Source organism: Hydractinia symbiolongicarpus, chromosome 4 (genome assembly GCF_029227915.1).
Source record: "Hydractinia symbiolongicarpus strain clone_291-10 chromosome 4, HSymV2.1, whole genome shotgun sequence".
Classification (NCBI taxonomy): Eukaryota; Metazoa; Cnidaria; class Hydrozoa; order Anthoathecata; family Hydractiniidae; genus Hydractinia; species Hydractinia symbiolongicarpus.
In genome coordinates, this window is record NC_079878.1 from 6,746,637 (window position 1) to 6,764,791 (window position 18,155).

At 50.5% G+C, this 18,155-nt stretch overlaps 68 non-coding genes across 68 annotated transcripts; 26 read left to right on the forward strand and 42 right to left on the reverse strand.

Moving 5' to 3' along the window:
• Positions 1-91: 91 nt before the first annotated feature.
• Trnai-aau (transfer RNA isoleucine (anticodon AAU)) lies at positions 92-165 on the reverse strand. Its single transcript has one exon. It is a non-coding gene; the product is annotated as a tRNA-Ile (tRNA).
• A 182-nt stretch (positions 166-347) lies between these two features.
• Positions 348-420, reverse strand: Trnat-ugu (transfer RNA threonine (anticodon UGU)). Its single transcript has one exon. It is a non-coding gene; the product is annotated as a tRNA-Thr (tRNA).
• Positions 421-569: 149 nt separating this feature from the next.
• On the forward strand, positions 570-662 carry Trnai-uau (transfer RNA isoleucine (anticodon UAU)). The gene is given in 2 exon segments: positions 570-607; positions 627-662. It is a non-coding gene; the product is annotated as a tRNA-Ile (tRNA).
• Positions 663-786: 124 nt separating this feature from the next.
• On the reverse strand, positions 787-860 carry Trnai-aau (transfer RNA isoleucine (anticodon AAU)). The gene has a single exon. It is a non-coding gene; the product is annotated as a tRNA-Ile (tRNA).
• Positions 861-1,042: 182 nt separating this feature from the next.
• Trnat-ugu (transfer RNA threonine (anticodon UGU)) lies at positions 1,043-1,115 on the reverse strand. The gene has a single exon. It is a non-coding gene; the product is annotated as a tRNA-Thr (tRNA).
• A 149-nt stretch (positions 1,116-1,264) lies between these two features.
• On the forward strand, positions 1,265-1,357 carry Trnai-uau (transfer RNA isoleucine (anticodon UAU)). Its single transcript is given in 2 exon segments — positions 1,265-1,302; positions 1,322-1,357. It is a non-coding gene; the product is annotated as a tRNA-Ile (tRNA).
• Positions 1,358-1,481: 124 nt separating this feature from the next.
• Positions 1,482-1,555, reverse strand: Trnai-aau (transfer RNA isoleucine (anticodon AAU)). Its single transcript has one exon. It is a non-coding gene; the product is annotated as a tRNA-Ile (tRNA).
• A 404-nt stretch (positions 1,556-1,959) lies between these two features.
• Positions 1,960-2,052, forward strand: Trnai-uau (transfer RNA isoleucine (anticodon UAU)). Its single transcript is given in 2 exon segments — positions 1,960-1,997; positions 2,017-2,052. It is a non-coding gene; the product is annotated as a tRNA-Ile (tRNA).
• A 124-nt stretch (positions 2,053-2,176) lies between these two features.
• Trnai-aau (transfer RNA isoleucine (anticodon AAU)) lies at positions 2,177-2,250 on the reverse strand. Its single transcript has one exon. It is a non-coding gene; the product is annotated as a tRNA-Ile (tRNA).
• Positions 2,251-2,432: 182 nt separating this feature from the next.
• Positions 2,433-2,505, reverse strand: Trnat-ugu (transfer RNA threonine (anticodon UGU)). The gene has a single exon. It is a non-coding gene; the product is annotated as a tRNA-Thr (tRNA).
• A 149-nt stretch (positions 2,506-2,654) lies between these two features.
• Trnai-uau (transfer RNA isoleucine (anticodon UAU)) lies at positions 2,655-2,747 on the forward strand. The gene is given in 2 exon segments: positions 2,655-2,692; positions 2,712-2,747. It is a non-coding gene; the product is annotated as a tRNA-Ile (tRNA).
• A 124-nt stretch (positions 2,748-2,871) lies between these two features.
• On the reverse strand, positions 2,872-2,945 carry Trnai-aau (transfer RNA isoleucine (anticodon AAU)). The gene has a single exon. It is a non-coding gene; the product is annotated as a tRNA-Ile (tRNA).
• A 182-nt stretch (positions 2,946-3,127) lies between these two features.
• On the reverse strand, positions 3,128-3,200 carry Trnat-ugu (transfer RNA threonine (anticodon UGU)). The gene has a single exon. It is a non-coding gene; the product is annotated as a tRNA-Thr (tRNA).
• A 149-nt stretch (positions 3,201-3,349) lies between these two features.
• On the forward strand, positions 3,350-3,442 carry Trnai-uau (transfer RNA isoleucine (anticodon UAU)). The gene is given in 2 exon segments: positions 3,350-3,387; positions 3,407-3,442. It is a non-coding gene; the product is annotated as a tRNA-Ile (tRNA).
• Positions 3,443-3,566: 124 nt separating this feature from the next.
• Trnai-aau (transfer RNA isoleucine (anticodon AAU)) lies at positions 3,567-3,640 on the reverse strand. The gene has a single exon. It is a non-coding gene; the product is annotated as a tRNA-Ile (tRNA).
• Positions 3,641-3,822: 182 nt separating this feature from the next.
• Trnat-ugu (transfer RNA threonine (anticodon UGU)) lies at positions 3,823-3,895 on the reverse strand. Its single transcript has one exon. It is a non-coding gene; the product is annotated as a tRNA-Thr (tRNA).
• Positions 3,896-4,044: 149 nt separating this feature from the next.
• On the forward strand, positions 4,045-4,137 carry Trnai-uau (transfer RNA isoleucine (anticodon UAU)). The gene is given in 2 exon segments: positions 4,045-4,082; positions 4,102-4,137. It is a non-coding gene; the product is annotated as a tRNA-Ile (tRNA).
• Positions 4,138-4,261: 124 nt separating this feature from the next.
• Trnai-aau (transfer RNA isoleucine (anticodon AAU)) lies at positions 4,262-4,335 on the reverse strand. The gene has a single exon. It is a non-coding gene; the product is annotated as a tRNA-Ile (tRNA).
• Positions 4,336-4,739: 404 nt separating this feature from the next.
• Trnai-uau (transfer RNA isoleucine (anticodon UAU)) lies at positions 4,740-4,832 on the forward strand. Its single transcript is given in 2 exon segments — positions 4,740-4,777; positions 4,797-4,832. It is a non-coding gene; the product is annotated as a tRNA-Ile (tRNA).
• A 124-nt stretch (positions 4,833-4,956) lies between these two features.
• Trnai-aau (transfer RNA isoleucine (anticodon AAU)) lies at positions 4,957-5,030 on the reverse strand. Its single transcript has one exon. It is a non-coding gene; the product is annotated as a tRNA-Ile (tRNA).
• Positions 5,031-5,434: 404 nt separating this feature from the next.
• Positions 5,435-5,527, forward strand: Trnai-uau (transfer RNA isoleucine (anticodon UAU)). Its single transcript is given in 2 exon segments — positions 5,435-5,472; positions 5,492-5,527. It is a non-coding gene; the product is annotated as a tRNA-Ile (tRNA).
• A 124-nt stretch (positions 5,528-5,651) lies between these two features.
• Positions 5,652-5,725, reverse strand: Trnai-aau (transfer RNA isoleucine (anticodon AAU)). Its single transcript has one exon. It is a non-coding gene; the product is annotated as a tRNA-Ile (tRNA).
• A 404-nt stretch (positions 5,726-6,129) lies between these two features.
• On the forward strand, positions 6,130-6,222 carry Trnai-uau (transfer RNA isoleucine (anticodon UAU)). Its single transcript is given in 2 exon segments — positions 6,130-6,167; positions 6,187-6,222. It is a non-coding gene; the product is annotated as a tRNA-Ile (tRNA).
• Positions 6,223-6,346: 124 nt separating this feature from the next.
• Positions 6,347-6,420, reverse strand: Trnai-aau (transfer RNA isoleucine (anticodon AAU)). Its single transcript has one exon. It is a non-coding gene; the product is annotated as a tRNA-Ile (tRNA).
• A 404-nt stretch (positions 6,421-6,824) lies between these two features.
• Trnai-uau (transfer RNA isoleucine (anticodon UAU)) lies at positions 6,825-6,917 on the forward strand. The gene is given in 2 exon segments: positions 6,825-6,862; positions 6,882-6,917. It is a non-coding gene; the product is annotated as a tRNA-Ile (tRNA).
• Positions 6,918-7,041: 124 nt separating this feature from the next.
• Positions 7,042-7,115, reverse strand: Trnai-aau (transfer RNA isoleucine (anticodon AAU)). The gene has a single exon. It is a non-coding gene; the product is annotated as a tRNA-Ile (tRNA).
• A 404-nt stretch (positions 7,116-7,519) lies between these two features.
• Trnai-uau (transfer RNA isoleucine (anticodon UAU)) lies at positions 7,520-7,612 on the forward strand. The gene is given in 2 exon segments: positions 7,520-7,557; positions 7,577-7,612. It is a non-coding gene; the product is annotated as a tRNA-Ile (tRNA).
• A 124-nt stretch (positions 7,613-7,736) lies between these two features.
• On the reverse strand, positions 7,737-7,810 carry Trnai-aau (transfer RNA isoleucine (anticodon AAU)). Its single transcript has one exon. It is a non-coding gene; the product is annotated as a tRNA-Ile (tRNA).
• A 404-nt stretch (positions 7,811-8,214) lies between these two features.
• On the forward strand, positions 8,215-8,307 carry Trnai-uau (transfer RNA isoleucine (anticodon UAU)). Its single transcript is given in 2 exon segments — positions 8,215-8,252; positions 8,272-8,307. It is a non-coding gene; the product is annotated as a tRNA-Ile (tRNA).
• A 124-nt stretch (positions 8,308-8,431) lies between these two features.
• Trnai-aau (transfer RNA isoleucine (anticodon AAU)) lies at positions 8,432-8,505 on the reverse strand. Its single transcript has one exon. It is a non-coding gene; the product is annotated as a tRNA-Ile (tRNA).
• A 404-nt stretch (positions 8,506-8,909) lies between these two features.
• Trnai-uau (transfer RNA isoleucine (anticodon UAU)) lies at positions 8,910-9,002 on the forward strand. The gene is given in 2 exon segments: positions 8,910-8,947; positions 8,967-9,002. It is a non-coding gene; the product is annotated as a tRNA-Ile (tRNA).
• A 124-nt stretch (positions 9,003-9,126) lies between these two features.
• Trnai-aau (transfer RNA isoleucine (anticodon AAU)) lies at positions 9,127-9,200 on the reverse strand. Its single transcript has one exon. It is a non-coding gene; the product is annotated as a tRNA-Ile (tRNA).
• A 182-nt stretch (positions 9,201-9,382) lies between these two features.
• On the reverse strand, positions 9,383-9,455 carry Trnat-ugu (transfer RNA threonine (anticodon UGU)). The gene has a single exon. It is a non-coding gene; the product is annotated as a tRNA-Thr (tRNA).
• Positions 9,456-9,604: 149 nt separating this feature from the next.
• Positions 9,605-9,697, forward strand: Trnai-uau (transfer RNA isoleucine (anticodon UAU)). The gene is given in 2 exon segments: positions 9,605-9,642; positions 9,662-9,697. It is a non-coding gene; the product is annotated as a tRNA-Ile (tRNA).
• A 124-nt stretch (positions 9,698-9,821) lies between these two features.
• Positions 9,822-9,895, reverse strand: Trnai-aau (transfer RNA isoleucine (anticodon AAU)). The gene has a single exon. It is a non-coding gene; the product is annotated as a tRNA-Ile (tRNA).
• A 182-nt stretch (positions 9,896-10,077) lies between these two features.
• Trnat-ugu (transfer RNA threonine (anticodon UGU)) lies at positions 10,078-10,150 on the reverse strand. The gene has a single exon. It is a non-coding gene; the product is annotated as a tRNA-Thr (tRNA).
• Positions 10,151-10,299: 149 nt separating this feature from the next.
• Trnai-uau (transfer RNA isoleucine (anticodon UAU)) lies at positions 10,300-10,392 on the forward strand. Its single transcript is given in 2 exon segments — positions 10,300-10,337; positions 10,357-10,392. It is a non-coding gene; the product is annotated as a tRNA-Ile (tRNA).
• A 124-nt stretch (positions 10,393-10,516) lies between these two features.
• Trnai-aau (transfer RNA isoleucine (anticodon AAU)) lies at positions 10,517-10,590 on the reverse strand. The gene has a single exon. It is a non-coding gene; the product is annotated as a tRNA-Ile (tRNA).
• Positions 10,591-10,994: 404 nt separating this feature from the next.
• Positions 10,995-11,087, forward strand: Trnai-uau (transfer RNA isoleucine (anticodon UAU)). The gene is given in 2 exon segments: positions 10,995-11,032; positions 11,052-11,087. It is a non-coding gene; the product is annotated as a tRNA-Ile (tRNA).
• Positions 11,088-11,211: 124 nt separating this feature from the next.
• On the reverse strand, positions 11,212-11,285 carry Trnai-aau (transfer RNA isoleucine (anticodon AAU)). Its single transcript has one exon. It is a non-coding gene; the product is annotated as a tRNA-Ile (tRNA).
• Positions 11,286-11,467: 182 nt separating this feature from the next.
• On the reverse strand, positions 11,468-11,540 carry Trnat-ugu (transfer RNA threonine (anticodon UGU)). The gene has a single exon. It is a non-coding gene; the product is annotated as a tRNA-Thr (tRNA).
• Positions 11,541-11,689: 149 nt separating this feature from the next.
• Positions 11,690-11,782, forward strand: Trnai-uau (transfer RNA isoleucine (anticodon UAU)). The gene is given in 2 exon segments: positions 11,690-11,727; positions 11,747-11,782. It is a non-coding gene; the product is annotated as a tRNA-Ile (tRNA).
• Positions 11,783-11,906: 124 nt separating this feature from the next.
• Positions 11,907-11,980, reverse strand: Trnai-aau (transfer RNA isoleucine (anticodon AAU)). The gene has a single exon. It is a non-coding gene; the product is annotated as a tRNA-Ile (tRNA).
• A 182-nt stretch (positions 11,981-12,162) lies between these two features.
• Positions 12,163-12,235, reverse strand: Trnat-ugu (transfer RNA threonine (anticodon UGU)). The gene has a single exon. It is a non-coding gene; the product is annotated as a tRNA-Thr (tRNA).
• Positions 12,236-12,384: 149 nt separating this feature from the next.
• Positions 12,385-12,477, forward strand: Trnai-uau (transfer RNA isoleucine (anticodon UAU)). The gene is given in 2 exon segments: positions 12,385-12,422; positions 12,442-12,477. It is a non-coding gene; the product is annotated as a tRNA-Ile (tRNA).
• Positions 12,478-12,601: 124 nt separating this feature from the next.
• Trnai-aau (transfer RNA isoleucine (anticodon AAU)) lies at positions 12,602-12,675 on the reverse strand. The gene has a single exon. It is a non-coding gene; the product is annotated as a tRNA-Ile (tRNA).
• Positions 12,676-12,857: 182 nt separating this feature from the next.
• Positions 12,858-12,930, reverse strand: Trnat-ugu (transfer RNA threonine (anticodon UGU)). Its single transcript has one exon. It is a non-coding gene; the product is annotated as a tRNA-Thr (tRNA).
• A 149-nt stretch (positions 12,931-13,079) lies between these two features.
• On the forward strand, positions 13,080-13,172 carry Trnai-uau (transfer RNA isoleucine (anticodon UAU)). The gene is given in 2 exon segments: positions 13,080-13,117; positions 13,137-13,172. It is a non-coding gene; the product is annotated as a tRNA-Ile (tRNA).
• Positions 13,173-13,296: 124 nt separating this feature from the next.
• Trnai-aau (transfer RNA isoleucine (anticodon AAU)) lies at positions 13,297-13,370 on the reverse strand. Its single transcript has one exon. It is a non-coding gene; the product is annotated as a tRNA-Ile (tRNA).
• Positions 13,371-13,552: 182 nt separating this feature from the next.
• Trnat-ugu (transfer RNA threonine (anticodon UGU)) lies at positions 13,553-13,625 on the reverse strand. The gene has a single exon. It is a non-coding gene; the product is annotated as a tRNA-Thr (tRNA).
• Positions 13,626-13,774: 149 nt separating this feature from the next.
• Trnai-uau (transfer RNA isoleucine (anticodon UAU)) lies at positions 13,775-13,867 on the forward strand. The gene is given in 2 exon segments: positions 13,775-13,812; positions 13,832-13,867. It is a non-coding gene; the product is annotated as a tRNA-Ile (tRNA).
• A 124-nt stretch (positions 13,868-13,991) lies between these two features.
• Trnai-aau (transfer RNA isoleucine (anticodon AAU)) lies at positions 13,992-14,065 on the reverse strand. Its single transcript has one exon. It is a non-coding gene; the product is annotated as a tRNA-Ile (tRNA).
• Positions 14,066-14,247: 182 nt separating this feature from the next.
• Positions 14,248-14,320, reverse strand: Trnat-ugu (transfer RNA threonine (anticodon UGU)). The gene has a single exon. It is a non-coding gene; the product is annotated as a tRNA-Thr (tRNA).
• A 149-nt stretch (positions 14,321-14,469) lies between these two features.
• Positions 14,470-14,562, forward strand: Trnai-uau (transfer RNA isoleucine (anticodon UAU)). Its single transcript is given in 2 exon segments — positions 14,470-14,507; positions 14,527-14,562. It is a non-coding gene; the product is annotated as a tRNA-Ile (tRNA).
• A 124-nt stretch (positions 14,563-14,686) lies between these two features.
• Positions 14,687-14,760, reverse strand: Trnai-aau (transfer RNA isoleucine (anticodon AAU)). Its single transcript has one exon. It is a non-coding gene; the product is annotated as a tRNA-Ile (tRNA).
• A 404-nt stretch (positions 14,761-15,164) lies between these two features.
• On the forward strand, positions 15,165-15,257 carry Trnai-uau (transfer RNA isoleucine (anticodon UAU)). Its single transcript is given in 2 exon segments — positions 15,165-15,202; positions 15,222-15,257. It is a non-coding gene; the product is annotated as a tRNA-Ile (tRNA).
• Positions 15,258-15,381: 124 nt separating this feature from the next.
• Trnai-aau (transfer RNA isoleucine (anticodon AAU)) lies at positions 15,382-15,455 on the reverse strand. The gene has a single exon. It is a non-coding gene; the product is annotated as a tRNA-Ile (tRNA).
• A 182-nt stretch (positions 15,456-15,637) lies between these two features.
• Positions 15,638-15,710, reverse strand: Trnat-ugu (transfer RNA threonine (anticodon UGU)). Its single transcript has one exon. It is a non-coding gene; the product is annotated as a tRNA-Thr (tRNA).
• A 149-nt stretch (positions 15,711-15,859) lies between these two features.
• Positions 15,860-15,952, forward strand: Trnai-uau (transfer RNA isoleucine (anticodon UAU)). The gene is given in 2 exon segments: positions 15,860-15,897; positions 15,917-15,952. It is a non-coding gene; the product is annotated as a tRNA-Ile (tRNA).
• Positions 15,953-16,076: 124 nt separating this feature from the next.
• Trnai-aau (transfer RNA isoleucine (anticodon AAU)) lies at positions 16,077-16,150 on the reverse strand. Its single transcript has one exon. It is a non-coding gene; the product is annotated as a tRNA-Ile (tRNA).
• Positions 16,151-16,332: 182 nt separating this feature from the next.
• On the reverse strand, positions 16,333-16,405 carry Trnat-ugu (transfer RNA threonine (anticodon UGU)). The gene has a single exon. It is a non-coding gene; the product is annotated as a tRNA-Thr (tRNA).
• A 149-nt stretch (positions 16,406-16,554) lies between these two features.
• Trnai-uau (transfer RNA isoleucine (anticodon UAU)) lies at positions 16,555-16,647 on the forward strand. Its single transcript is given in 2 exon segments — positions 16,555-16,592; positions 16,612-16,647. It is a non-coding gene; the product is annotated as a tRNA-Ile (tRNA).
• A 124-nt stretch (positions 16,648-16,771) lies between these two features.
• Positions 16,772-16,845, reverse strand: Trnai-aau (transfer RNA isoleucine (anticodon AAU)). Its single transcript has one exon. It is a non-coding gene; the product is annotated as a tRNA-Ile (tRNA).
• Positions 16,846-17,027: 182 nt separating this feature from the next.
• Trnat-ugu (transfer RNA threonine (anticodon UGU)) lies at positions 17,028-17,100 on the reverse strand. The gene has a single exon. It is a non-coding gene; the product is annotated as a tRNA-Thr (tRNA).
• A 149-nt stretch (positions 17,101-17,249) lies between these two features.
• On the forward strand, positions 17,250-17,342 carry Trnai-uau (transfer RNA isoleucine (anticodon UAU)). The gene is given in 2 exon segments: positions 17,250-17,287; positions 17,307-17,342. It is a non-coding gene; the product is annotated as a tRNA-Ile (tRNA).
• A 124-nt stretch (positions 17,343-17,466) lies between these two features.
• Trnai-aau (transfer RNA isoleucine (anticodon AAU)) lies at positions 17,467-17,540 on the reverse strand. Its single transcript has one exon. It is a non-coding gene; the product is annotated as a tRNA-Ile (tRNA).
• Positions 17,541-17,722: 182 nt separating this feature from the next.
• On the reverse strand, positions 17,723-17,795 carry Trnat-ugu (transfer RNA threonine (anticodon UGU)). Its single transcript has one exon. It is a non-coding gene; the product is annotated as a tRNA-Thr (tRNA).
• A 149-nt stretch (positions 17,796-17,944) lies between these two features.
• On the forward strand, positions 17,945-18,037 carry Trnai-uau (transfer RNA isoleucine (anticodon UAU)). Its single transcript is given in 2 exon segments — positions 17,945-17,982; positions 18,002-18,037. It is a non-coding gene; the product is annotated as a tRNA-Ile (tRNA).
• The last annotated feature ends 118 nt before the right edge of the window (positions 18,038-18,155 follow it).

Consider the following 18,155-nt stretch of genomic DNA (forward strand, 5'->3'; position numbering starts at 1 on the left):
CAGCACGGGCAGATCACCAGTAAAATCTAGCAACGTGGCAGTGCACCCAGGTTGTTTTGATCCCGTCAACGTGACGGCAAAGCCCGTAAAATGGCCAGTGTGGGGCTCGAACCCACGACATTCGCGTTATTAGCACGACGCTCTAGCCGACTGAGCTAACCGGCCGTGAACGCGTGAACACGGACTCACTTCCTAAGTCAACTCTAAGCAAAATACTTTTATTTTTTTACTCAAAACGTTACCGTCATATTTCTCACGCTTTGATACGAGTCCAAGCAATGCAAATAGCCGCAACCCGCTCGAAAGAGGAGTCACGTTAGGCCAACTTTAAACGGACATTCCCTGAAAGCCCTCGGAGAGATTTGAACTCTCGACCCCTGGTTTACAAGACCAGTGCTCTAACCCCTGAGCTACGAAGGCACGCGATCCTTGCCAAATACGAAAAGTCGGTGCATCAGGCAAAACAGGCCAGTTGCAACGTGTACTTGCCATAAAGTGATACCGTCAATGCCCTACTGGACCATGACTATTCTAATCACGGACCTCAGCTTTCCCGTTAACATCCACGGGCTCCAGTGGCGTAGTCGGTTAGCGCGTCGTACTTATAAGTCAGTATCGACAAAGACATGCGAAGATCGGGAGTTCGAGCCTCCCCTGGAGCAAGGTTTCTTTTCATGCGCCGTCAACACACGCCACAGCACGGGCAGATCACCAGTAAAATCTAGCAACGTGGCAGTGCACCCAGGTTGTTTTGATCCCGTCAACGTGACGGCAAAGCCCGTAAAATGGCCAGTGTGGGGCTCGAACCCACGACATTCGCGTTATTAGCACGACGCTCTAGCCGACTGAGCTAACCGGCCGTGAACGCGTGAACACGGACTCACTTCCTAAGTCAACTCTAAGCAAAATACTTTTATTTTTTTACTCAAAACGTTACCGTCATATTTCTCACGCTTTGATACGAGTCCAAGCAATGCAAATAGCCGCAACCCGCTCGAAAGAGGAGTCATGTTAGGCCAACTTTAAACGGACATTCCCTGAAAGCCCTCGGAGAGATTTGAACTCTCGACCCCTGGTTTACAAGACCAGTGCTCTAACCCCTGAGCTACGAAGGCACGCGATCCTTGCCAAATACGAAAAGTCGGTGCATCAGGCAAAACAGGCCAGTTGCAACGTGTACTTGCCATAAAGTGATACCGTCAATGCCCTACTGGACCATGACTATTCTAATCACGGACCTCAGCTTTCCCGTTAACATCCACGGGCTCCAGTGGCGTAGTCGGTTAGCGCGTCGTACTTATAAGTCAGTATCGACAAAGACATGCGAAGATCGGGAGTTCGAGCCTCCCCTGGAGCAAGGTTTCTTTTCATGCGCCGTCAACACACGCCACAGCACGGGCAGATCACCAGTAAAATCTAGCAACGTGGCAGTGCACCCAGGTTGTTTTGATCCCGTCAACGTGACGGCAAAGCCCGTAAAATGGCCAGTGTGGGGCTCGAACCCACGACATTCGCGTTATTAGCACGACGCTCTAGCCGACTGAGCTAACCGGCCGTGAACGCGTGAACACGGACTCACTTCCTAAGTCAACTCTAAGCAAAATACTTTTATTTTTTTACTCAAAACGTTACCGTCATATTTCTCACGCTTTGATACGAGTCCAAGCAATGCAAATAGCCGCAACCCGCTCGAAAGAGGAGTCATGTTAGGCCAACTTTAAACGGACATTCCCTGAAAGGCCTCGGAGAGATTTGAACTCTCGACCCCTGGTTTACAAGACCAGTGCTCTAACCCCTGAGCTACGAAGGCACGCGATCCTTGCCAAATGCGAAAAGTCGGTGCATCAGGCAAAACAGGCCAGTTGCAACGTGTACTTGCCATAAAGTGATACCGTCAATGCCCTACTGGACCATGACTATTCTAATCACGGACCTCAGCTTTCCCGTTAACATCCACGGGCTCCAGTGGCGTAGTCGGTTAGCGCGTCGTACTTATAAGTCAGTATCGACAAAGACATGCGAAGATCGGGAGTTCGAGCCTCCCCTGGAGCAAGGTTTCTTTTCATGCGCCGTCAACACACGCCACAGCACGGGCAGATGACCAGTAAAATCTAGCAACGTGGCAGTGCACCCAGGTTGTTTTGATCCCGTCAACGTGACGGCAAAGCCCGTAAAATGGCCAGTGTGGGGCTCGAACCCACGACATTCGCGTTATTAGCACGACGCTCTAGCCGACTGAGCTAACCGGCCGTGAACGCGTGAACACGGACTCACTTCCTAAGTCAACTCTAAGCAAAATACTTTTATTTTTTTACTCAAAACGTTACCGTCATATTTCTCACGCTTTGATACGAGTCCAAGCAATGCAAATAGCCGCAACCCGCTCGAAAGAGGAGTCATGTTAGGCCAACTTTAAACGGACATTCCCTGAAAGCCCTCGGAGAGATTTGAACTCTCGACCCCTGGTTTACAAGACCAGTGCTCTAACCCCTGAGCTACGAAGGCACGCGATCCTTGCCAAATACGAAAAGTCGGTGCATCAGGCAAAACAGGCCAGTTGCAACGTGTACTTGCCATAAAGTGATACCGTCAATGCCCTACTGGACCATGACTATTCTAATCACGGACCTCAGCTTTCCCGTTAACATCCACGGGCTCCAGTGGCGTAGTCGGTTAGCGCGTCGTACTTATAAGTCAGTATCGACAAAGACATGCGAAGATCGGGAGTTCGAGCCTCCCCTGGAGCAAGGTTTCTTTTCATGCGCCGTCAACACACGCCACAGCACGGGCAGATCACCAGTAAAATCTAGCAACGTGGCAGTGCACCCAGGTTGTTTTGATCCCGTCAACGTGACGGCAAAGCCCGTAAAATGGCCAGTGTGGGGCTCGAACCCACGACATTCGCGTTATTAGCACGACGCTCTAGCCGACTGAGCTAACCGGCCGTGAACGCGTGAACACGGACTCACTTCCTAAGTCAACTCTAAGCAAAATACTTTTATTTTTTTACTCAAAACGTTACCGTCATATTTCTCACGCTTTGATACGAGTCCAAGCAATGCAAATAGCCGCAACCCGCTCGAAAGAGGAGTCATGTTAGGCCAACTTTAAACGGACATTCCCTGAAAGCCCTCGGAGAGATTTGAACTCTCGACCCCTGGTTTACAAGACCAGTGCTCTAACCCCTGAGCTACGAAGGCACGCGATCCTTGCCAAATACGAAAAGTCGGTGCATCAGGCAAAACAGGCCAGTTGCAACGTGTGCTTGCCATAAAGTGATACCGTCAATGCCCTACTGGACCATGACTATTCTAATCACGGACCTCAGCTTTCCCGTTAACATCCACGGGCTCCAGTGGCGTAGTCGGTTAGCGCGTCGTACTTATAAGTCAGTATCGACAAAGACATGCGAAGATCGGGAGTTCGAGCCTCCCCTGGAGCAAGGTTTCTTTTCATGCGCCGTCAACACACGCCACAGCACGGGCAGATCACCAGTAAAATCTAGCAACGTGGCAGTGCACCCAGGTTGTTTTGATCCCGTCAACGTGACGGCAAAGCCCGTAAAATGGCCAGTGTGGGGCTCGAACCCACGACATTCGCGTTATTAGCACGACGCTCTAGCCGACTGAGCTAACCGGCCGTGAACGCGTGAACACGGACTCACTTCCTAAGTCAACTCTAAGCAAAATACTTTTATTTTTTTACTCAAAACGTTACCGTCATATTTCTCACGCTTTGATACGAGTCCAAGCAATGCAAATAGCCGCAACCCGCTCGAAAGAGGAGTCATGTTAGGCCAACTTTAAACGGACATTCCCTGAAAGCCCTCGGAGAGATTTGAACTCTCGACCCCTGGTTTACAAGACCAGTGCTCTAACCCCTGAGCTACGAAGGCACGCGATCCTTGCCAAATACGAAAAGTCGGTGCATCAGGCAAAACAGGCCAGTTGCAACGTGTACTTGCCATAAAGTGATACCGTCAATGCCCTACTGGACCATGACTATTCTAATCACGGACCTCAGCTTTCCCGTTAACATCCACGGGCTCCAGTGGCGTAGTCGGTTAGCGCGTCGTACTTATAAGTCAGTATCGACAAAGACATGCGAAGATCGGGAGTTCGAGCCTCCCCTGGAGCAAGGTTTCTTTTCATGCGCCGTCAACACACGCCACAGCACGGGCAGATCACCAGTAAAATCTAGCAACGTGGCAGTGCACCCAGGTTGTTTTGATCCCGTCAACGTGACGGCAAAGCCCGTAAAATGGCCAGTGTGGGGCTCGAACCCACGACATTCGCGTTATTAGCACGACGCTCTAGCCGACTGAGCTAACCGGCCGTGAACGCGTGAACACGGACTCACTTCCTAAGTCAACTCTAAGCAAAATACTTTTATTTTTTTACTCAAAACGTTACCGTCATATTTCTCACGCTTTGATACGAGTCCAAGCAATGCAAATAGCCGCAACCCGCTCGAAAGAGGAGTCATGTTAGGCCAACTTTAAACGGACATTCCCTGAAATGCCTCGGAGAGATTTGAACTCTCGACCCCTGGTTTACAAGACCAGTGCTCTAACCCCTGAGCTACGAAGGCACGCGATCCTTGCCAAATACGAAAAGTCGGTGCATCAGGCAAAACAGGCCAGTTGCAACGTGTACTTGCCATAAAGTGATACCGTCAATGCCCTACTGGACCATGACTATTCTAATCACGGACCTCAGCTTTCCCGTTAACATCCACGGGCTCCAGTGGCGTAGTCGGTTAGCGCGTCGTACTTATAAGTCAGTATCGACAAAGACATGCGAAGATCGGGAGTTCGAGCCTCCCCTGGAGCAAGGTTTCTTTTCATGCGCCGTCAACACACGCCACAGCACGGGCAGATCACCAGTAAAATCTAGCAACGTGGCAGTGCACCCAGGTTGTTTTGATCCCGTCAACGTGACGGCAAAGCCCGTAAAATGGCCAGTGTGGGGCTCGAACCCACGACATTCGCGTTATTAGCACGACGCTCTAGCCGACTGAGCTAACCGGCCGTGAACGCGTGAACACGGACTCACTTCCTAAGTCAACTCTAAGCAAAATACTTTTATTTTTTTACTCAAAACGTTACCGTCATATTTCTCACGCTTTGATACGAGTCCAAGCAATGCAAATAGCCGCAACCCGCTCGAAAGAGGAGTCATGTTAGGCCAACTTTAAACGGACATTCCCTGAAAGGCCTCGGAGAGATTTGAACTCTCGACCCCTGGTTTACAAGACCAGTGCTCTAACCCCTGAGCTACGAAGGCACGCGATCCTTGCCAAATGCGAAAAGTCGGTGCATCAGGCAAAACAGGCCAGTTGCAACGTGTACTTGCCATAAAGTGATACCGTCAATGCCCTACTGGACCATGACTATTCTAATCACGGACCTCAGCTTTCCCGTTAACATCCACGGGCTCCAGTGGCGTAGTCGGTTAGCGCGTCGTACTTATAAGTCAGTATCGACAAAGACATGCGAAGATCGGGAGTTCGAGCCTCCCCTGGAGCAAGGTTTCTTTTCATGCGCCGTCAACACACGCCACAGCACGGGCAGATCACCAGTAAAATCTAGCAACGTGGCAGTGCACCCAGGTTGTTTTGATCCCGTCAACGTGACGGCAAAGCCCGTAAAATGGCCAGTGTGGGGCTCGAACCCACGACATTCGCGTTATTAGCACGACGCTCTAGCCGACTGAGCTAACCGGCCGTGAACGCGTGAACACGGACTCACTTCCTAAGTCAACTCTAAGCAAAATACTTTTATTTTTTTACTCAAAACGTTACCGTCATATTTCTCACGCTTTGATACGAGCCCAAGCAATGCAAATAGCCGCAACCCGCTCGAAAGAGGAGTCATGTTAGGCCAACTTTAAACGGACATTCCCTGAAAGGCCTCGGAGAGATTTGAACTCTCGACCCCTGGTTTACAAGACCAGTGCTCTAACCCCTGAGCTACGAAGGCACGCGATCCTTGCCAAATACGAAAAGTCGGTGCATCAGGCAAAACAGGCCAGTTGCAACGTGTACTTGCCATAAAGTGATACCGTCAATGCCCTACTGGACCATGACTATTCTAATCACGGACCTCAGCTTTCCCGTTAACATCCACGGGCTCCAGTGGCGTAGTCGGTTAGCGCGTCGTACTTATAAGTCAGTATCGACAAAGACATGCGAAGATCGGGAGTTCGAGCCTCCCCTGGAGCAAGGTTTCTTTTCATGCGCCGTCAACACACGCCACAGCACGGGCAGATCACCAGTAAAATCTAGCAACGTGGCAGTGCACCCAGGTTGTTTTGATCCCGTCAACGTGACGGCAAAGCCCGTAAAATGGCCAGTGTGGGGCTCGAACCCACGACATTCGCGTTATTAGCACGACGCTCTAGCCGACTGAGCTAACCGGCCGTGAACGCGTGAACACGGACTCACTTCCTAAGTCAACTCTAAGCAAAATACTTTTATTTTTTTACTCAAAACGTTACCGTCATATTTCTCACGCTTTGATACGAGTCCAAGCAATGCAAATAGCCGCAACCCGCTCGAAAGAGGAGTCATGTTAGGCCAACTTTAAACGGACATTCCCTGAAAGGCCTCGGAGAGATTTGAACTCTCGACCCCTGGTTTACAAGACCAGTGCTCTAACCCCTGAGCTACGAAGGCACGCGATCCTTGCCAAATACGAAAAGTCGGTGCATCAGGCAAAACAGGCCAGTTGCAACGTGTACTTGCCATAAAGTGATACCGTCAATGCCCTACTGGACCATGACTATTCTAATCACGGACCTCAGCTTTCCCGTTAACATCCACGGGCTCCAGTGGCGTAGTCGGTTAGCGCGTCGTACTTATAAGTCAGTATCGACAAAGACATGCGAAGATCGGGAGTTCGAGCCTCCCCTGGAGCAAGGTTTCTTTTCATGCGCCGTCAACACACGCCACAGCACGGGCAGATCACCAGTAAAATCTAGCAACGTGGCAGTGCACCCAGGTTGTTTTGATCCCGTCAACGTGACGGCAAAGCCCGTAAAATGGCCAGTGTGGGGCTCGAACCCACGACATTCGCGTTATTAGCACGACGCTCTAGCCGACTGAGCTAACCGGCCGTGAACGCGTGAACACGGACTCACTTCCTAAGTCAACTCTAAGCAAAATACTTTTATTTTTTTACTCAAAACGTTACCGTCATATTTCTCACGCTTTGATACGAGTCCAAGCAATGCAAATAGCCGCAACCCGCTCGAAAGAGGAGTCATGTTAGGCCAACTTTAAACGGACATTCCCTGAAAGGCCTCGGAGAGATTTGAACTCTCGACCCCTGGTTTACAAGACCAGTGCTCTAACCCCTGAGCTACGAAGGCACGCGATCCTTGCCAAATACGAAAAGTCGGTGCATCAGGCAAAACAGGCCAGTTGCAACGTGTACTTGCCATAAAGTGATACCGTCAATGCCCTACTGGACCATGACTATTCTAATCACGGACCTCAGCTTTCCCGTTAACATCCACGGGCTCCAGTGGCGTAGTCGGTTAGCGCGTCGTACTTATAAGTCAGTATCGACAAAGACATGCGAAGATCGGGAGTTCGAGCCTCCCCTGGAGCAAGGTTTCTTTTCATGCGCCGTCAACACACGCCACAGCACGGGCAGATCACCAGTAAAATCTAGCAACGTGGCAGTGCACCCAGGTTGTTTTGATCCCGTCAACGTGACGGCAAAGCCCGTAAAATGGCCAGTGTGGGGCTCGAACCCACGACATTCGCGTTATTAGCACGACGCTCTAGCCGACTGAGCTAACCGGCCGTGAACGCGTGAACACGGACTCACTTCCTAAGTCAACTCTAAGCAAAATACTTTTATTTTTTTACTCAAAACGTTACCGTCATATTTCTCACGCTTTGATACGAGTCCAAGCAATGCAAATAGCCGCAACCCGCTCGAAAGAGGAGTCATGTTAGGCCAACTTTAAACGGACATTCCCTGAAAGGCCTCGGAGAGATTTGAACTCTCGACCCCTGGTTTACAAGACCAGTGCTCTAACCCCTGAGCTACGAAGGCACGCGATCCTTGCCAAATACGAAAAGTCGGTGCATCAGGCAAAACAGGCCAGTTGCAACGTGTACTTGCCATAAAGTGATACCGTCAATGCCCTACTGGACCATGACTATTCTAATCACGGACCTCAGCTTTCCCGTTAACATCCACGGGCTCCAGTGGCGTAGTCGGTTAGCGCGTCGTACTTATAAGTCAGTATCGACAAAGACATGCGAAGATCGGGAGTTCGAGCCTCCCCTGGAGCAAGGTTTCTTTTCATGCGCCGTCAACACACGCCACAGCACGGGCAGATCACCAGTAAAATCTAGCAACGTGGCAGTGCACCCAGGTTGTTTTGATCCCGTCAACGTGACGGCAAAGCCCGTAAAATGGCCAGTGTGGGGCTCGAACCCACGACATTCGCGTTATTAGCACGACGCTCTAGCCGACTGAGCTAACCGGCCGTGAACGCGTGAACACGGACTCACTTCCTAAGTCAACTCTAAGCAAAATACTTTTATTTTTTTACTCAAAACGTTACCGTCATATTTCTCACGCTTTGATACGAGTCCAAGCAATGCAAATAGCCGCAACCCGCTCGAAAGAGGAGTCATGTTAGGCCAACTTTAAACGGACATTCCCTGAAAGGCCTCGGAGAGATTTGAACTCTCGACCCCTGGTTTACAAGACCAGTGCTCTAACCCCTGAGCTACGAAGGCACGCGATCCTTGCCAAATACGAAAAGTCGGTGCATCAGGCAAAACAGGCCAGTTGCAACGTGTACTTGCCATAAAGTGATACCGTCAATGCCCTACTGGACCATGACTATTCTAATCACGGACCTCAGCTTTCCCGTTAACATCCACGGGCTCCAGTGGCGTAGTCGGTTAGCGCGTCGTACTTATAAGTCAGTATCGACAAAGACATGCGAAGATCGGGAGTTCGAGCCTCCCCTGGAGCAAGGTTTCTTTTCATGCGCCGTCAACACACGCCACAGCACGGGCAGATCACCAGTAAAATCTAGCAACGTGGCAGTGCACCCAGGTTGTTTTGATCCCGTCAACGTGACGGCAAAGCCCGTAAAATGGCCAGTGTGGGGCTCGAACCCACGACATTCGCGTTATTAGCACGACGCTCTAGCCGACTGAGCTAACCGGCCGTGAACGCGTGAACACGGACTCACTTCCTAAGTCAACTCTAAGCAAAATACTTTTATTTTTTGACTCAAAACGTTACCGTCATATTTCTCACGCTTTGATACGAGTCCAAGCAATGCAAATAGCCGCAACCCGCTCGAAAGAGGAGTCATGTTAGGCCAACTTTAAACGGACATTCCCTGAAAGCCCTCGGAGAGATTTGAACTCTCGACCCCTGGATTACAAGACCAGTGCTCTAACCCCTGAGCTACGAAGGCACGCGATCCTTGCCAAATACGAAAAGTCGGTGCATCAGGCAAAACAGGCCAGTTGCAACGTGTACTTGCCATAAAGTGATACCGTCAATGCCCTACTGGACCATGACTATTCTAATCACGGACCTCAGCTTTCCCGTTAACATCCACGGGCTCCAGTGGCGTAGTCGGTTAGCGCGTCGTACTTATAAGTCAGTATCGACAAAGACATGCGAAGATCGGGAGTTCGAGCCTCCCCTGGAGCAAGGTTTCTTTTCATGCGCCGTCAACACACGCCACAGCACGGGCAGATTACCAGTAAAATCTAGCAACGTGGCAGTGCACCCAGGTTGTTTTGATCCCGTCAACGTGACGGCAAAGCCCGTAAAATGGCCAGTGTGGGGCTCGAACCCACGACATTCGCGTTATTAGCACGACGCTCTAGCCGACTGAGCTAACCGGCCGTGAACGCGTGAACACGGACTCACTTCCTAAGTCAACTCTAAGCAAAATACTTTTATTTTTTGACTCAAAACGTTACCGTCATATTTCTCACGCTTTGATACGAGTCCAAGCAATGCAAATAGCCGCAACCCGCTCGAAAGAGGAGTCATGTTAGGCCAAATTTAAACGGACATTCCCTGAAAGCCCTCGGAGAGATTTGAACTCTCGACCCCTGGTTTACAAGACCAGTGCTCTAACCCCTGAGCTACGAAGGCACGCGATCCTTGCCAAATACGAAAAGTCGGTGCATCAGGCAAAACAGGCCAGTTGCAACGTGTACTTGCCATAAAGTGATACCGTCAATGCCCTACTGGACCATGACTATTCTAATCACGGACCTCAGCTTTCCCGTTAACATCCACAGGCTCCAGTGGCGTAGTCGGTTAGCGCGTCGTACTTATAAGTCAGTATCGACAAAGACATGCGAAGATCGGGAGTTCGAGCCTCCCCTGGAGCAAGGTTTCTTTTCATGCGCCGTCAACACACGCCACAGCACGGGCAGATCACCAGTAAAATCTAGCAACGTGGCAGTGCACCCAGGTTGTTTTGATCCCGTCAACGTGACGGCAAAGCCCGTAAAATGGCCAGTGTGGGGCTCGAACCCACGACATTCGCGTTATTAGCACGACGCTCTAGCCGACTGAGCTAACCGGCCGTGAACGCGTGAACACGGACTCACTTCCTAAGTCAACTCTAAGCAAAATACTTTTATTTTTTTACTCAAAACGTTACCGTCATATTTCTCACGCTTTGATACGAGTCCAAGCAATGCAAATAGCCGCAACCCGCTCGAAAGAGGAGTCATGTTAGGCCAACTTTAAACGGACATTCCCTGAAAGCCCACGGAGAGATTTGAACTCTCGATCCCTTGTTTACAAGACCAGTGCTCTAACCCCTGAGCTACGAAGGCACGCGATCCTTGCCAAATACGAAAAGTCGGTGCATCAGGCAAAACAGGCCAGTTGCAACGTGTACTTGCCATAAAGTGATACCGTCAATGCCCTACTGGACCATGACTATTCTAATCACGGACCTCAGCTTTCCCGTTAACATCCACGGGCTCCAGTGGCGTAGTCGGTTATCGCGTCGTACTTATAAGTCAGTATCGACAAAGACATGCGAAGATCGGGAGTTCGAGCCTCCCCTGGAGCAAGGTTTCTTTTCATGCGCCGTCAACACACGCCACAGCACGGGCAGATCACCAGTAAAATCTAGCAACGTGGCAGTGCACCCAGGTTGTTTTGATCCCGTCAACATGACGGCAAAGCCCGTAAAATGGCCAGTGTGGGGCTCGAACCCACGACATTCGCGTTATTAGCACGACGCTCTAGCCGACTGAGCTAACCGGCCGTGAACGCGTGAACACGGACTCACTTCCTATGTCAACTCTAAGCAAAATACTTTTATTTTTTTACTCAAAACGTTACCGTCATATTTCTCACGCTTTGATACGAGTCCAAGCAATGCAAATAGCCGCAACCCGCTCGAAAGAGGAGTCATGTTAGGCCAACTTTAAACGGACATTCCCTGAAAGCCCTCGGAGAGATTTGAACTCTCGACCCCTGGTTTACAAGACCAGTGCTCTAACCCCTGAGCTACGAAGGCACGCGATCCTTGCCAAATACGAAAAGTCGGTGCATCAGGCAAAACAGGCCAGTTGCAACGTGTACTTGCCATAAAGTGATACCGTCAATGCCCTACTGGACCATGACTATTCTAATCACGGACCTCAGCTTTCCCGTTAACATCCACGGGCTCCAGTGGCGTAGTCGGTTATCGCGTCGTACTTATAAGTCAGTATCGACAAAGACATGCGAAGATCGGGAGTTCGAGCCTCCCCTGGAGCAAGGTTTCTTTTCATGCGCCGTCAACACACGCCACAGCACGGGCAGATCACCAGTAAAATCTAGCAACGTGGCAGTGCACCCAGGTTGTTTTGATCCCGTCAACGTGACGGCAAAGCCCGTAAAATGGCCAGTGTGGGGCTCGAACCCACGACATTCGCGTTATTAGCACGACGCTCTAGCCGACTGAGCTAACCGGCCGTGAACGCGTGAACACGGACTCACTTCCTATGTCAACTCTAAGCAAAATACTTTTATTTTTTTACTTAAAACGTTACCGTCATATTTCTCACGCTTTGATACGAGTCCAAGCAATGCAAATAGCCGCAACCCGCTCGAAAGAGGAGTCATGTTAGGCCAACTTTAAACGGACATTCCCTGAAAGCCCTCGGAGAGATTTGAACTCTCGACCCCTGGTTTACAAGACCAGTGCTCTAACCCCTGAGCTACGAAGGCACGCGATCCTTGCCAAATACGAAAAGTCGGTGCATCAGGCAAAACAGGCCAGTTGCAACGTGTACTTGCCATAAAGTGATACCGTCAATGCCCTACTGGACCATGACTATTCTAATCACGGACCTCAGCTTTCCCGTTAACATCCACGGGCTCCAGTGGCGTAGTCGGTTAGCGCGTCGTACTTATAAGTCAGTATCGACAAAGACATGCGAAGATCGGGAGTTCGAGCCTCCCCTGGAGCAAGGTTTCTTTTCATGCGCCGTCAACACACGCCACAGCACGGGCAGATCACCAGTAAAATCTAGCAACGTGGCAGTGCACCCAGGTTGTTTTGATCCCGTCAACGTGACGGCAAAGCCCGTAAAATGGCCAGTGTGGGGCTCGAACCCACGACATTCGCGTTATTAGCACGACGCTCTAGCCGACTGAGCTAACCGGCCGTGAACGCGTGAACACGGACTCACTTCCTAAGTCAACTCTAAGCAAAATACTTTTATTTTTTTACTCAAAACGTTACCGTCATATTTCTCACGCTTTGATAGGAGTCCAAGCAATGCAAATAGCCGCAACCCGCTCGAAAGAGGAGTCATGTTAGGCCAACTTTAAACGGACATTCCCTGAAAGCCCACGGAGAGATTTGAACTCTCGACCCCTGGTTTACAAGACCAGTGCTCTAACCCCTGAGCTACGAAGGCACGCGATCCTTGCCAAATACGAAAAGTCGGTGCATCAGGCAAAACAGGCCAGTTGCAACGTGTACTTGCCATAAAGTGATACCGTCAATGCCCTACTGGACCATGACTATTCTAATCACGGACCTCAGCTTTCCCGTTAACATCCACGGGCTCCAGTGGCGTAGTCGGTTAGCGCGTCGTACTTATAAGTCAGTATCGACAAAGACATGCGAAGATCGGGAGTTCGAGCCTCCCCTGGAGCAAGGTTTCTTTTCATGCGCCGTCAACACACGCCACAGCACGGGCAGATCACCAGTAAAATCTAGCAACGTGGCAGTGCACCCAGGTTGTTTTGATCCCGTCAACGTGACGGCAAAGCCCGTAAAATGGCCAGTGTGGGGCTCGAACCCACGACATTCGCGTTATTAGCACGACGCTCTAGCCGACTGAGCTAACCGGCCGTGAACGCGTGAACACGGACTCACTTCCTAAGTCAACTCTAAGCAAAATACTTTTATTTTTTTACTCAAAACGTTACCGTCATATTTCTCACGCTTTGATACGAGTCCAAGCAATGCAAATAGCCGCAACCCGCTCGAAAGAGGAGTCATGTTAGGCCAACTTTAAACGGACATTCCCTGAAAGCCCTCGGAGAGATTTGAACTCTCCTCCCCTGGTTTACAAGACCAGTGCTCTAACCCCTGAGCTACGAAGGCACGCGATCCTTGCCAAATACGAAAAGTCGGTGCATCAGGCAAAACAGGCCAGTTGCAACGTGTACTTGCCATAAAGTGATACCGTCAATGCCCTACTGGACCATGACTATTCTAATCACGGACCTCAGCTTTCCCGTTAACATCCACGGGCTCCAGTGGCGTAGTCGGTTAGCGCGTCGTACTTATAAGTCAGTATCGACAAAGACATGCGAAGATCGGGAGTTCGAGCCTCCCCTGGAGCAAGGTTTCTTTTCATGCGCCGTCAACACACGCCACAGCACGGGCAGATCACCAGTAAAATCTAGCAACGTGGCAGTGCACCCAGGTTGTTTTGATCCCGTCAACGTGACGGCAAAGCCCGTAAAATGGCCAGTGTGGGGCTCGAACCCACGACATTCGCGTTATTAGCACGACGCTCTAGCCGACTGAGCTAACCGGCCGTGAACGCGTGAACACGGACTCACTTCCTAAGTCAACTCTAAGCAAAATACTTTTATTTTTTTACTCAAAACGTTACCGTCATATTTCTCACGCTTTGATACGAGTCCAAGCAATGCAAATAGCCGCAACCCGCTCGAAAGAGGAGTCATGTTAGGCCAACTTTAAACGGACATTCCCTGAAAGCCCTCGGAGAGATTTGAACTCTCGACCCCTGGTTTACAAGACCAGTGCTCTAACCCCTGAGCTACGAAGGCACGCGATCCTTGCCAAATACGAAAAGTCGGTGCATCAGGCAAAACAGGCCAGTTGCAACGTGTACTTGCCATAAACTGATACCGTCAATGCCCTACTGGACCATGACTATTCTAATCACGGACCTCAGCTTTCCCGTTAACATCCACGGGCTCCAGTGGCGTAGTCGGTTAGCGCGTCGTACTTATAAGTCAGTATCGACAAAGACATGCGAAGATCGGGAGTTCGAGCCTCCCCTGGAGCAAGGTTTCTTTTCATGCGCCGTCAACACACGCCACAGCACGGGCAGATCACCAGTAAAATCTAGCAACGTGGCAGTGCACCCAGGTTGTTTTGATCCCGTCAACGTGACGGCAAAGCCCGTAAAATGGCCAGTGTGGGGCTCGAACCCACGACATTCGCGTTATTAGCACGACGCTCTAGCCGACTGAGCTAACCGGCCGTGAACGCGTGAACACGGACTCACTTCCTAAGTCAACTCTAAGCAAAATACTTTTATTTTTTTACTCAAAACGTTACCGTCATATTTCTCACGCTTTGATACGAGTCCAAGCAATGCAAATAGCCGCAACCCGCTCGAAAGAGGAGTCATGTTAGGCCAACTTTAAACGGACATTCCCTGAAAGCCCACGGAGAGATGCGAACTCTCGATCCCTGGTTTACAAGACCAGTGCTCTAACCCCTGAGCTACGAAGGCACGCGATCCTTGCCAAATACGAAAAGTCGGTGCATCAGGCAAAACAGGCCAGTTGCAACGTGTACTTGCCATAAAGTGATACCGTCAATGCCCTACTGGACCATGACTATTCTAATCACGGACCTCAGCTTTCCCGTTAACATCCACGGGCTCCAGTGGCGTAGTCGGTTATCGCGTCGTACTTATAAGTCAGTATCGACAAAGACATGCGAAGATCGGGAGTTCGAGCCTCCCCTGGAGCAAGGTTTCTTTTCATGCGCCGTCAACACACGCCACAGCACGGGCAGATCACCAGTAAAATCTAGCAACGTGGCAGTGCACCCAGGTTGTTTTGATCCCGTCAACGTGACGGCAAAGCCCGTAAAATGGCCAGTGTGGGGCTCGAACCCACGACATTCGCGTTATTAGCACGACGCTCTAGCCGACTGAGCTAACCGGCCGTGAACGCGTGAACACGGACTCACTTCCTATGTCAACTCTAAGCAAAATACTTTTATTTTTTTACTCAAAACGTTACCGTCATATTTCTCACGCTTTGATACGAGTCCAAGCAATGCAAATAGCCGCAACCCGCTCGAAAGAGGAGTCATGTTAGGCCAACTTTAAACGGACATTCCCTGAAAGCCCTCGGAGAGATTTGAACTCTCGACCCCTGGTTTACAAGACCAGTGCTCTAACCCCTGAGCTACGAAGGCACGCGATCCTTGCCAAATACGAAAAGTCGGTGCATCAGGCAAAACAGGCCAGTTGCAACGTGTACTTGCCATAAAGTGATACCGTCAATGCCCTACTGGACCATGACTATTCTAATCACGGACCTCAGCTTTCCCGTTAACATCCACGGGCTCCAGTGGCGTAGTCGGTTAGCGCGTCGTACTTATAAGTCAGTATCGACAAAGACATGCGAAGATCGGGAGTTCGAGCCTCCCCTGGAGCAAGGTTTCTTTTCATGCGCCGTCAACACACGCCACAGCACGGGCAGATCACCAGTAAAATCTAGCAACGTGGCAGTGCACCCAGGTTGTTTTGATCCCGTCAACGTGACGGCAAAGCCCGTAAAATGGCCAGTGTGGGGCTCGAACCCACGACATTCGCGTTATTAGCACGACGCTCTAGCCGACTGAGCTAACCGGCCGTGAACGCGTGAACACGGACTCACTTCCTAAGTCAACTCTAAGCAAAATACTTTTATTTTTTTACTCAAAACGTTACCGTCATATTTCTCACGCTTTGATACGAGTCCAAGCAATGCAAATAGCCGCAACCCGCTCGAAAGAGGAGTCATGTTAGGCCAACTTTAAACGGACATTCCCTGAAAGCCCACGGAGAGATTTGAACTCTCGACCCCTGGTTTACAAGACCAGTGCTCTAACCCCTGAGCTACGAAGGCACGCGATCCTTGCCAAATACGAAAAGTCGGTGCATCAGGCAAAACAGGCCAGTTGCAACGTGTACTTGCCATAAAGTGATACCGTCAATGCCCTACTGGACCATGACTATTCTAATCACGGACCTCAGCTTTCCCGTTAACATCCACGGGCTCCAGTGGCGTAGTCGGTTAGCGCGTCGTACTTATAAGTCAGTATCGACAAAGACATGCGAAGATCGGGAGTTCGAGCCTCCCCTGGAGCAAGGTTTCTTTTCATGCGCCGTCAACACACGCCACAGCACGGGCAGATCACCAGTAAAATCTAGCAACGTGGCAGTGCACCCAGGTTGTTTTGATCCCGTCAACGTGACGGCAAAGCCCGTAAAATGGCCAGTGTGGGGCTCGAACCCACGACATTCGCGTTATTAGCACGACGCTCTAGCCGACTGAGCTAACCGGCCGTGAACGCGTGAACACGGACTCACTTCCTAAGTCAACTCTAAGCAAAATACTTTTATTTTTTTACTCAAAACGTTACCGTCATATTTCTCACGCTTTGATACGAGTCCAAGCAATGCAAATAGCCGCAACCCGCTCGAAAGAGGAGTCATGTTAGGCCAACTTTAAACGGACATTCCCTGAAAGCCCTCGGAGAGATTTGAACTCTCCTCCCCTGGTTTACAAGACCAGTGCTCTAACCCCTGAGCTACGAAGGCACGCGATCCTTGCCAAATACGAAAAGTCGGTGCATCAGGCAAAACAGGCCAGTTGCAACGTGTACTTGCCATAAAGTGATACCGTCAATGCCCTACTGGACCATGACTATTCTAATCACGGACCTCAGCTTTCCCGTTAACATCCACGGGCTCCAGTGGCGTAGTCGGTTAGCGCGTCGTACTTATAAGTCAGTATCGACAAAGACATGCGAAGATCGGGAGTTCGAGCCTCCCCTGGAGCAAGGTTTCTTTTCATGCGCCGTCAACACACGCCACAGCACGGGCAGATCACCAGTAAAATCTAGCAACGTGGCAGTGCACCCAGGTTGTTTTGATCCCGTCAACGTGACGGCAAAGCCCGTAAAATGGCCAGTGTGGGGCTCGAACCCACGACATTCGCGTTATTAGCACGACGCTCTAGCCGACTGAGCTAACCGGCCGTGAACGCGTGAACACGGACTCACTTCCTAAGTCAACTCTAAGCAAAATACTTTTATTTTTTTACTCAAAACGTTACCGTCATATTTCTCACGCTTTGATACGAGTCCAAGCAATGCAAATAGCCGCAACCCGCTCGAAAGAGGAGTCATGTTAGGCCAACTTTAAACGGACATTCCCTGAAAGCCCTCGGAGAGATTTGAACTCTCGACCCCTGGTTTACAAGACCAGTGCTCTAACCCCTGAGCTACGAAGGCACGCGATCCTTGCCAAATACGAAAAGTCGGTGCATCAGGCAAAACAGGCCAGTTGCAACGTGTACTTGCCATAAACTGATACCGTCAATGCTCTACTGGACCATGACTATTCTAATCACGGACCTCAGCTTTCCCGTTAACATCCACGGGCTCCAGTGGCGTAGTCGGTTAGCGCGTCGTACTTATAAGTCAGTATCGACAAAGACATGCGAAGATCGGGAGTTCGAGCCTCCCCTGGAGCAAGGTTTCTTTTCATGCGCCGTCAACACACGCCACAGCACGGGCAGATCACCAGTAAAATCTAGCAACGTGGCAGTGCACCCAGGTTGTTTTGATCCCGTCAACGTGACGGCAAAGCCC